This window comes from Mustela putorius, unplaced genomic scaffold (assembly GCF_011764305.1).
Source record: "Mustela putorius furo isolate JIRA1106 unplaced genomic scaffold, ASM1176430v1.1 tig00000580_pilon_pilon_pilon, whole genome shotgun sequence".
Taxonomy (NCBI): Eukaryota; Metazoa; Chordata; class Mammalia; order Carnivora; family Mustelidae; genus Mustela; species Mustela putorius.
Genome location: NW_025421423.1, coordinates 3493731 through 3503522, shown reverse-complemented (window position 1 = coordinate 3503522; position 9792 = coordinate 3493731).

Sequence of the window (9792 nt, the reverse complement as noted above, 5' to 3'; positions counted from 1 at the left end):
ATCCTCATCTTTGAATGGTAGGAGGTCAATATGTAACAGCAAACGTGGAGAGATGAAGAAATAGCAAGGGAAACTGTTTATAAATACGGGGTACACCTCAGAAGCTGGAAGAGTTGGCAGTAGCTGCCTCTGGGCAGATCTATCAGGGCGGTGTGGGACAAGAGCTACAGCTGGTTTTTAGAGGAAGCCTTGACTTGCTCTTTGATTTGAGACTTTATCCCCTGGGGGGCATGCATGCTCTGGGCCATCTTGCATTACTCCATGGCTCTCCCCATGTCTTAGTTCTCCGGCCTTCTGCCGCCTTTCTCCTGGGTGTGGGGGTTTCCTTAGTGCTGGTCGAATAATCATCTTGAGCTGCCCTCCCCACTCTTTCTCAGCTTATTCACTCTCTCGCCTTCTGGGAGATCTCTTTCCCTGCTCCTGATCTCTCCCATTCGGCTCCAGCTCCAGGCTCCACAGGACTGCCTGGCACCTCCCCTGTTCTATCCCTAACTTGCACGGGGAGATAGCCAAGGTCCCCTCCCAGCTCTAACACTGTGAAGTCTAAAAGAGATATGGGAACCTTTTCTTTACCTAATACTATTAGCTTTTCCTTCTCTTGTCAGAACAGGCATTTACTGATGACCAACCATGTGCCAAGTTTGAGAGCAGATGCTGTCCTATGGTTTTACTGTCACATGGCTTTGATGTGTGTGTGTGGGGGTGTGTTTAAGATTTTATTTATTTATTTGACAGAGAAAGAGAGCACAAACAAGGGGTGTGGCAGGCAGAGGGAGAAGGAAAAGGAGGAGGAGAAGCACGCTCCCTGGTCAACAGGGAGCCTGATATGTGGCTCAATCCCAGGACCCTGGGATCATGACCTGAGATGAAGGCAGGTGCTTAACCGACTGAACCAGCCAGGTGCCCATGACTTTGCTGTTTTAACACCTCTTCATGCCCTAAAGTTTTTGTTACCTCAGGTGAACCATCTATAAAATGTATATAAAGCTAGAAGGATTAAATGAGTCTATGTTTGTAAAGCCTTTTAAAAACTACTTACTATAAAGTTGTTAATCGGCACAGCATTTGGAGAGCTACAGGGGTGTGGGGTGAGGGGTATGTGGATGTACTGGGCTTTTCGGGTAATGAGAATTACTCCCACTCTTAAGACTCACCTTTTAAGAGAGACAGACATATTAACAAAAAGTGATGTATTGTGAGTAACTGTGATACAATTCTTTATATCAGGAATATGACTAAAGTACTATAAGAACCCAGACTGGCCATTTCTTCCTGGGGTTGGGGTGCAGGTCCAGGAAGATTTCACCAAGGGAATGTCATTTTAAATAATTAAAAAAAAAACTTTTTAAGAAGATTTTATTTATTTGACAGACAGAGATTACAAGTAGGCAGAGACGCAGGCAGAGGGGGGGGGGGAAGCAGGCTCCCTGCTGAGCAGAGAGCCCGATGAGGGGCTCGATCCCAGGACCCCAAGATCATGACCTGAGCCGAAGGCAGAGACTTTAATCCACTGAGCCACCCAGGCACCCCTCATTTTAGATGGACTTTAAAGAACAAGTACTAACTTTCCAGGTCAACAGAAAAGATAAGGCAAAAGGATAAAGCATTGGGTAAAGTCCAAAGAGATGGTTTTTTTTTTTTTTAAAGATTTTATTTATTTATTTGACAGAGAGAGATCACAAGCAGGCAGAGAGGCAGGCAGAGAGGAGGAAGCAGGCTCCCTGCTGAGCAGAGAGCCCGATGTGGGACTCGATCCCAGGACTCCGAGATCATGACCTGAGCCGAAAGCAGCGGCTTAACCCACTGAGCCACCCAGGCGCCCCCAAAGAGATGGTTTAAAAGAGGCTAGCATGTTCAGGGAATAAGAAAAATGTTTCTTTACTTTAAGAATTGTAGCTGTTGGGGAACCTGGTCAATTAAGCATCTGACTCTTTTTTTTTTTTTAAAGATTTTATTTATTTATTTGACAGAGAGAGATCACAAGCAGGCAGAGAGGCAGGCAGAGAGAGAGAGGAGGAAGCAGGCTCCCCGCTGAGCAGAGAGCCCGATGCGGGCCTCAATACCAGGACCCTGAGATCATGACCCAAGCCGAAGGCAGCGGCTTAACCCACTGAGCCACCCAGGCACCCCAGCATCTGACTCTTGATTTCAGCCCAGGTCATGATTTTATGGGTCATGATCTCACAGGTTGTGAGAATAAATACATAAGTAAATCTTTTTTTTTAAGATTTTTAAAAGATTTTATTTATTTATTTGACAGAGAGTAGGCAGAGGCAGACAGAGGGAGAGGGAGAAGCAGGATCCCCGCTGAGCAGAGAGCCCGATGTGGGGCTTGATCCCAGGACCCTGAGATCATGACCTGAGCTGAAGGCAGAGGCTTTAACCTACTGAGCCACCCAGCAGCCCCTACATAAGTAAATCTTTAAAAAAAAAAAAAGAATTGTAGCTATTGAGGCCTTGCAAAGAGGAAAGCTTTCAGGACTAGAAACCCCTCAAGTTTCAAAATTCTGGAGAGGAAAAATTTCTCATGTGGTACAATGTGCAAACTACTCTTTCTCTATATCTCTCTTTTTGGTCTTTTAAAAAAAATTGTGGTAAAATTCACATAACATAAAGTTCACTATTCTATTTTCAGTGACATTTAGGACATTCATCATCAGTACTGCTACCTAGTTCCAGAACATTTTCCTCACCCCAAAAGGAAACCCTGTACCCATTAGGCTCTCCCTTTTGACCTCTCCTGGTCCCTGGCAACTGCTTATCTGCGTTCTGTCTCCACAGATTTTCCTGTTTGGGACATTTCATAGAAATGAATCACATAGTATATAGTTGTTCCATACTGTGGAAAAGACAAATAATATCTTATTATTATTATACAAATAATTTGGTCTTATGGACCCCTTGAAAGAGTAGCAAGATCGCAGCGAGGTCTGCAGACCAGACTTTAAGAACTGCCCTCTTAGGTTGTCCAAGGCATGGGGTACTGGGTCATCATTACAGCTTCTTTTTTTTTTTTTTTTTAAAGATTTTATTTATTTGTCAGAGAGAGAGCGAGCGAGTGCGAGCCCAGGCAGAGGGAGTGGCAGGCCGAGAGAGAACCAGCTCCCTGCTGAGCAAGGAGCTCCATGCAGGACTCGATCCCAGAACCCTGGGATCATGACATGAGCAGAAGGCAGCCGCTTAACTGACTGAGGCGCCCGGGTGTCCCTACAGCTTCTCTTCTAGCACAAGGTGGTTATCATGGCCCCATGTCCAACCGGAGACCTTCCCCTCCCAGGTCCTCATCTCCCTTGTAAACTGCCAGCCGTTTTCTGCACAGTTGAGATGAGCAATATAGCAACAGGTTCATACCTAAATTGCTCAAAGGAACGAAACCACCAGACAGAAACACATTTTTATTAGTAATAAATCTGAGTGTGGTAAACGACGACGACGACGACAACAGCTATACCACAGACTTCCTTCCAATAAAATTCCAATCACTTCCTGCCGCTCTCATCACGGTGTATAATCCCAGTAATTTTATCTTTTACCTGTGATGAGAGCTGTCGTGTATTTTTGAATATCAAGCAGCAGCCATCCTATCCGTGGCTAGCCACTTTCTCCTCCAATGATCACAGCTTATTTTATTCTTCAAGTATTCTTCTCAGAGTAATTAACAGGCTTATTATACAGCATATTCAAATGTTAATGCACACGCTGCACTGTTGCTATTGTGAGACCCATGTTGCTATTGTGAGACCCATTTTGCTTCGGAGCTAAAATTATGTTGCCATTCTGCTTGGTGCTAGAGGTTCTGTGCCTGAAACCTGTTTGCCACATGCAAGGAGCCGCGGTTATTTAATTAGAATGCTGAGCCAGAATGAGAAGAGTCTGACACTTAATATAGAACCTGCCAGCTCAACGTGGTCAGCAAGGATAGGGCTTACAGATTTGAATGAGCCATCGTCACTGGAGAGACAATCAATATTTGAGCAGACTAGCTCTGGGGCATGTTTAACATCGTTCCTCTGGAGGCTCTACCAAATTCTGCCTCTGCAGGTTACAATGCCAAAAATCACAGTTCAGTTGGGAACATTTTCATCACACTGAGCTGAAGTCGGCTTGAATTTTCACTCTGTTTTTTTGCTCTGCCCTCAGGAGCCCCTGAGAATGTCTGCTCTCTGTCCTGCGAACGCCCTGCAGAGACTGAGGATGGTGATCCCATCCTCATGGTCTGTTCTTCCAAGCCTCAGGTGGCTCAGTTCTCATATGATGGGTTACCAGTCCCTTTACCCCTGTGGCTGGTTAATCAATGTTCCCCCCACCATTTTTTTTTTTTTTTTAAGTGAGATGCTCAGAATCTGAAACAGTGATCCAGGTATGTTCTGATTGCTGTGGAAATGTACAGATCTCTCATAGATATGATTCTGTAGTGCTTTCCCGGAGTATATTACCTTTCTTATTATCCACCACTGATTCAGAATCAGCAAAACCCTCCAAGCCTTCTGAGCCATGTATTGACATATAAGCAATTAACCATTTAAATCCATTAAATACAGGATCTGAGACTTGTCATCATTCCATTTCGTTGTGTTAAATTTGGCCTATCAAAAGCTTTTTTTTGAAAATTTTAAAAGACTTTATTTATTTGACACAGAGAGAAAGATAGCAAGAGAGAGAGAGAGAGCACAAGCAGGGGGAGCAGCTGGCAGAGGGAGAGGGAGAAGCAGACTCTCCACCGAGCAATGAACCCAATAGGGGACTTGATTCCAGGACTCTGGGATCATGACCTGAGCCAAAGGTACAGGCTTTAACCAAAGAGCCACCCAGGCACCCCGACCCGTTTTTTGAATCTATCCTGAGTCTATCCCTTTCATCCACAAAGGTAAACAATCTATCAATATTGCAATCTTTACCCAAATCAAAGTTAAAAACAACAGAGAAGGCCTCCGGATGGAGCTCTTGACCTATTACCAGAGACCTCAGATCAAAGTAGTCATTCAATCTATTAGAACTCTCCCTCCCACCTTCCTTTTCTTTCAACTGTCCCATCCTCTAAACTCAGCTTGTCAGGGAGGGAGAACATCAAAGAATATTCCACATCACTAACTGGCTGGTTCAAGGGACCTAGAAAAGAAACCACGGAAAAGGAGGAAATGAGACCTGTTGAAGGGCCCAATGTGGCAGGAGAGGATTCTCTGAATCCTACTTTACCTAGGTCCACACACGTGGTGGGACGAACTGGGGAGGTATTAAGGCACGAGTCAAATGGAAGATAGTCCAGGGTTCTGTTATGGTGAGAGAGAGAGGAAATCAATAACCAGGAAGTAGAACCAGTGTTCGAAGCTGGAAGATAGCCAGTTGGTAATCAAAATGGAAGGACTAGGCAGAAGAGAGCAGGGACAGAGGAGGGTCACAAGGAGAATGAAGCAAAGAATGAACATCTCAAACAGAATCCGGGCTTGTTAAATGCACTCCAGAGCTGTGCTATCCAGGATGGTAGCCACTAGCTACAGGGAATGGTTTACATTTAATGTAATACAAATTAAGTAAAAAATTCAGTTCCTCAATCACATTAGTCACATTTCAAGGGTTCAATAGCTACATGCTACCATATTGGACAGTTCATCCCTAGAGCACTCTAGGTGCCAAACCAAGAAAGAGAGGATTTTAGCACATTTGTGTTTCCTTTGCTTTCCTTCCAGACCCAGCCCAAATATCAATTCTTCTGGAAATTTCCCCCCTGCTTGGTCTGTAACTGTATGCTAGAGACAGTAGAGCATTTTGAGCTATGCGGTTCTTGGTGATTATGCATAGATCTAGATGCATGGAGATCCTACACGGTTATTTGCCAATCCTTAACTCAAATGAGGCTTTTTTTCTATTTGGGGAAGGCAACCTCCTTGACACAGCAATCAGTTTCAGGACTGAGATACGTGGAGCAGGAGAGAAGAAGGAAGGGAAGACTGGCTCAGTCAGCCAGATCTGCCGAATCCTTCTCTGCAGCTAGGAAAAATCATTTGTAAAAAAGCTTTTGACCTCCTGTCCGCAAACATTACCCAGGCCATCTTGGCCAGGCAGTCAAGAAGTTGAAGTCAAGTTGATGTAAGATATCTTGTCATCTTACCTGTGGGCCCTCACTAAATTTTCAGTGTGCCTTCTTTCTTTTTTAATTTCCTGTGCCAGAAGCTCTTAGACTTTTTCATAATAAGGTCTATCAATCCTACCTCCTCAATCTCTCTAGGATCTGTCCCTTCCTTTCAGTACCCTCAGTTAATTTATCTTCTCTCTCCTTTCCCACCCAGCCCCCACACTGTCACCTAAATGCTCTAAGAACCTTACCTGACCATGACATTTCCTCCCTAAAATCCTTCAGTGGCTGCCATGACATCATAAAGGCCTGCTCCTTGGACCCTCACAAGCCTTCTGTTTTCAGGTCTTCCCACTCCCTGACGGGAGCACACACTCGGGCCTTCCCATTACCCAGAACCCAGGTGTCCTCCCACAGCTCTGTGCCTTTGTACTAGGAGATTCCCCTGCCTGCAATGCCTCTTCTTTTCCCCTGGGGAATTTCTACACCCCTGTTAAGGTTCTGTTTGAACCTCATCTCCTCTGAGAAGTTGAACCAGAGCCTCAGACAGACTGAAGTGATCCATCGGCTAAGCCCAAACACCACTCAGGCTTTGGTCATAACCTGTCTTGTGTATGACACTCATGAGTCTATTTCTCCCACTAATCTGTGAGGTCTCTGGGGAAGGCAGTGCATCTGACTCATCTCTTATCCCCAGTGGCAAGCACGGGGCCTGACGCATCACAAACACTTACTAAATGCCTCTTAAAGGGAACAACAGTCTGGGCCATTAGGAGGCTCCACTGTGACTGAAAACCCAGGACTATGAGGCTCCTCTGTGTGGGCTGCTACGCTGGATTCTTCAGGGGTCCATAGAGGCCTGTGGACAGGTGGCCCTGGTAGTCGAGGATATGGGGAGGAGCCAGAAGACCACTGCTAAGCCTCCCTGCACACTAGCCCTCCCCCATTCCCACCCCAGGCAGCCAGCACTGTGACCAGCACAAGCCTGTTCCTTGTTTTTTGTGCAAAAGCCCAGGATTCCTGGGTGAATGCTCTTATAGCGTCTGTGGGTCACTCTATGAAAAGAATGAAGAGCAAGGGTGAGAAGCTTCTTGGTAGAACAGAGAGGGATGGAACACTGCCCCTCTTGCACAGCATGGGGGGATGTCACTGGTGAGGAATATAGGAGGGAAAGCAACACTCGTCATGTTTTTGAAAGTGCACCATACCTCAGGGTTACCAAGACACTCCCACTTCTCCCTTTGTCTTTTGCCTGTTCTCCACGAAGAGGGGCAGGCAGGAGAGATCTGGGGTGGTTATTTATAGAAACGGAAACTAAGGGGCACCTGGGTGGCTCAGTGGGATAAAGCCTCTGCTTTTGACTCAGGTCATGATCCCAGGGTCCTGGGATCAAGCCCCACATCGGGCTCTCTGCTCAGCAGGGAGCCTGCTTCCTCCTCTCTCTCTGCCTGCCTCTCTGCCTACTTGTGATCTTTGTCTGTCAAATAAATAAATAAATCTTTAAAAAAAAAAAAAAAAAAAAGAAACGGAAACTAATAGCCAGAGAGGTCACACTTTTGAGCAGAGGCCCCTAAATAGGAAATGACTTTCCCAGGGTTGTGAAGTAACAATCAGAACTATAACAAATGGGGGTTACTTAAAAAGTACCTGCTGGTTTCCTTAACAAAGTGCTTAAAAACAGAAACATATTCTAGTAAACTGAGTCTATAGAGGGTTTCCAAGCATTTCTTGGGGCCAGATTTCTTCCAGCTATGAGATTCTGTGAAATTTAGTGTTTACTGTGTCCCAGGTTCATGTAACTTCATTAAGCACAATTCTGAGCTCCCTCGTAAATCCCAAAATAAATAGCTCGCCCTCCCAGCCTGGCATCCCTGTCTGACTTACCCAGACGTCTCCCCCTGGTACTTATTTATTCCACACCCCCCCCCCCGCCATCAATCTCTTCTTTCCACTCCTTTTACTCCCTACAACATAACAACTCTATTACTTGATCAATGCTTCACTTCCTCTGTCAGAGATAACTAGGATTTAGAGCTAGAGGCGTAGTTTCTATATAAGACTAGAAAGCAGAACTGTCATCATGTATTATTGAGATCTTAATTTAGTTCCCATTAAAGGGGAATTAAACTGACTGGATTAGTGCAGTTCCACTCTATTCTTTCCTCTCAGAGAGATGACTAAATCCATTTCGGTGTCATATTTGGTAGTGGGATATGGGAATGGAGGTTTCCATAAGTCAGAGTAGGTGTGTAGTTTTCTAGAAAGTAAAGTCTGCCTTCATGGGATGGACCAATGAAGTTATTTATGTTCTGTCTGACAAGGTTCTCCCCAGTCTCCCTGTATGAGAAAGAAGTATTATACACCCATCTGGACTGGGTAAAAACATCAGCTAATAGCAGTTCTGTGCAAATAGATACCCTATTTATCTTCTGATCCAAGGGCCCAGGCTCTACCCGCTGTACCACATGCTGTTCAGAGTGGTAGTGGTTCCTTTGAGTTAATGTTTCCTGAGAGGTGAAGTGCAATGTCCAACTTTAATGATAAAGGCTATATCAATAGTAACACATGACCTCCTATTTCAGATAGAAGAATTATGGGGCATTCTGGGTGCTGCTGGTGGTCTTAGAGGATGGCTCTTCTGTCTGGGTTTGTTTTAGTGTCTCTCTTGATTACCAAGAACGTTGTGCCACTTACTTTAAGAATAAAAAGTGCTTCTTGCTGATGGGGGAGGTTGGAAGGTTCACTACAAAGGCTGGGCCAGGACTGCCACCATCTTCTATCCCCATCAGACATTGTTACGTGACTCCCACACGGGTGTCTCTCATGGCTGACCAAGGCTGGTTTCCTTAAAATGAGGAGAGAGTACTAACAAGAAAGGGTGACAAGACAACACATATAGAAGCACAAAGGAAGTCTTCATCCTCGAGTTGAACTTGCCCAGGATATGTGCTGATAAAATCAGATTGGAGCATATAACTGAACTCCATCTGTTAAAGGCGCTCACAGCCACTTAAGAGAACGCCAGGCAAGAAAGACCCTGGCAAGACATTTTCTGCCTGCCAGAGTAATTCCTGCTCTTCCTTTCCCAACCTGGCTAAAAATACAACCAACATGTCACTACACACACACACACACACACACACACACACACACACACACACGGGGATGGGGGGCACACACAAAACAAAAAAGCCTACCATTTGTTGAGCAGATTGTGACAGAATATCAATTAGCGAAGTGTTTGGTATGCAAACGTCCCCAGTGCTAACTCACCATAGGAAGGCTTGCAGGGAGGAGGAACAGAGAGTGTCAGTAAATGAGGGAGGAAGGCTGGCTGCCTCCAAAAGAAAGTGCTGGAGCCAAAGCTCTGACTTCATTGGCAGGTGAGAATGGTGCAATTGCCGTAGATGTCCACCTAGTGGCAGCAGTTCTAGCCAGAGCCCCTCTACCCCAATTGGTTCAGGCGATGACTATTTACTGAAAACACACCTGCGCAGGACCCTCTGAGTTGGGGTGGGCAGCAGGTGCGTGGTGTGCAGAACCATTCAGAAGGTTGCAGTTCATCACAGGGGTCCCTTTTGGGGCAGGGACAGATCTAGGTTAATTTAACTATAAATTCCAAGTCGGGGGATAGAATCTGCTGGAAGCAGGGATTTGAAACTTCATAAATGGAACAAAAGCATCATGTTAGTTTCTTTCTTTCTTTCTTTTTTTTTTTT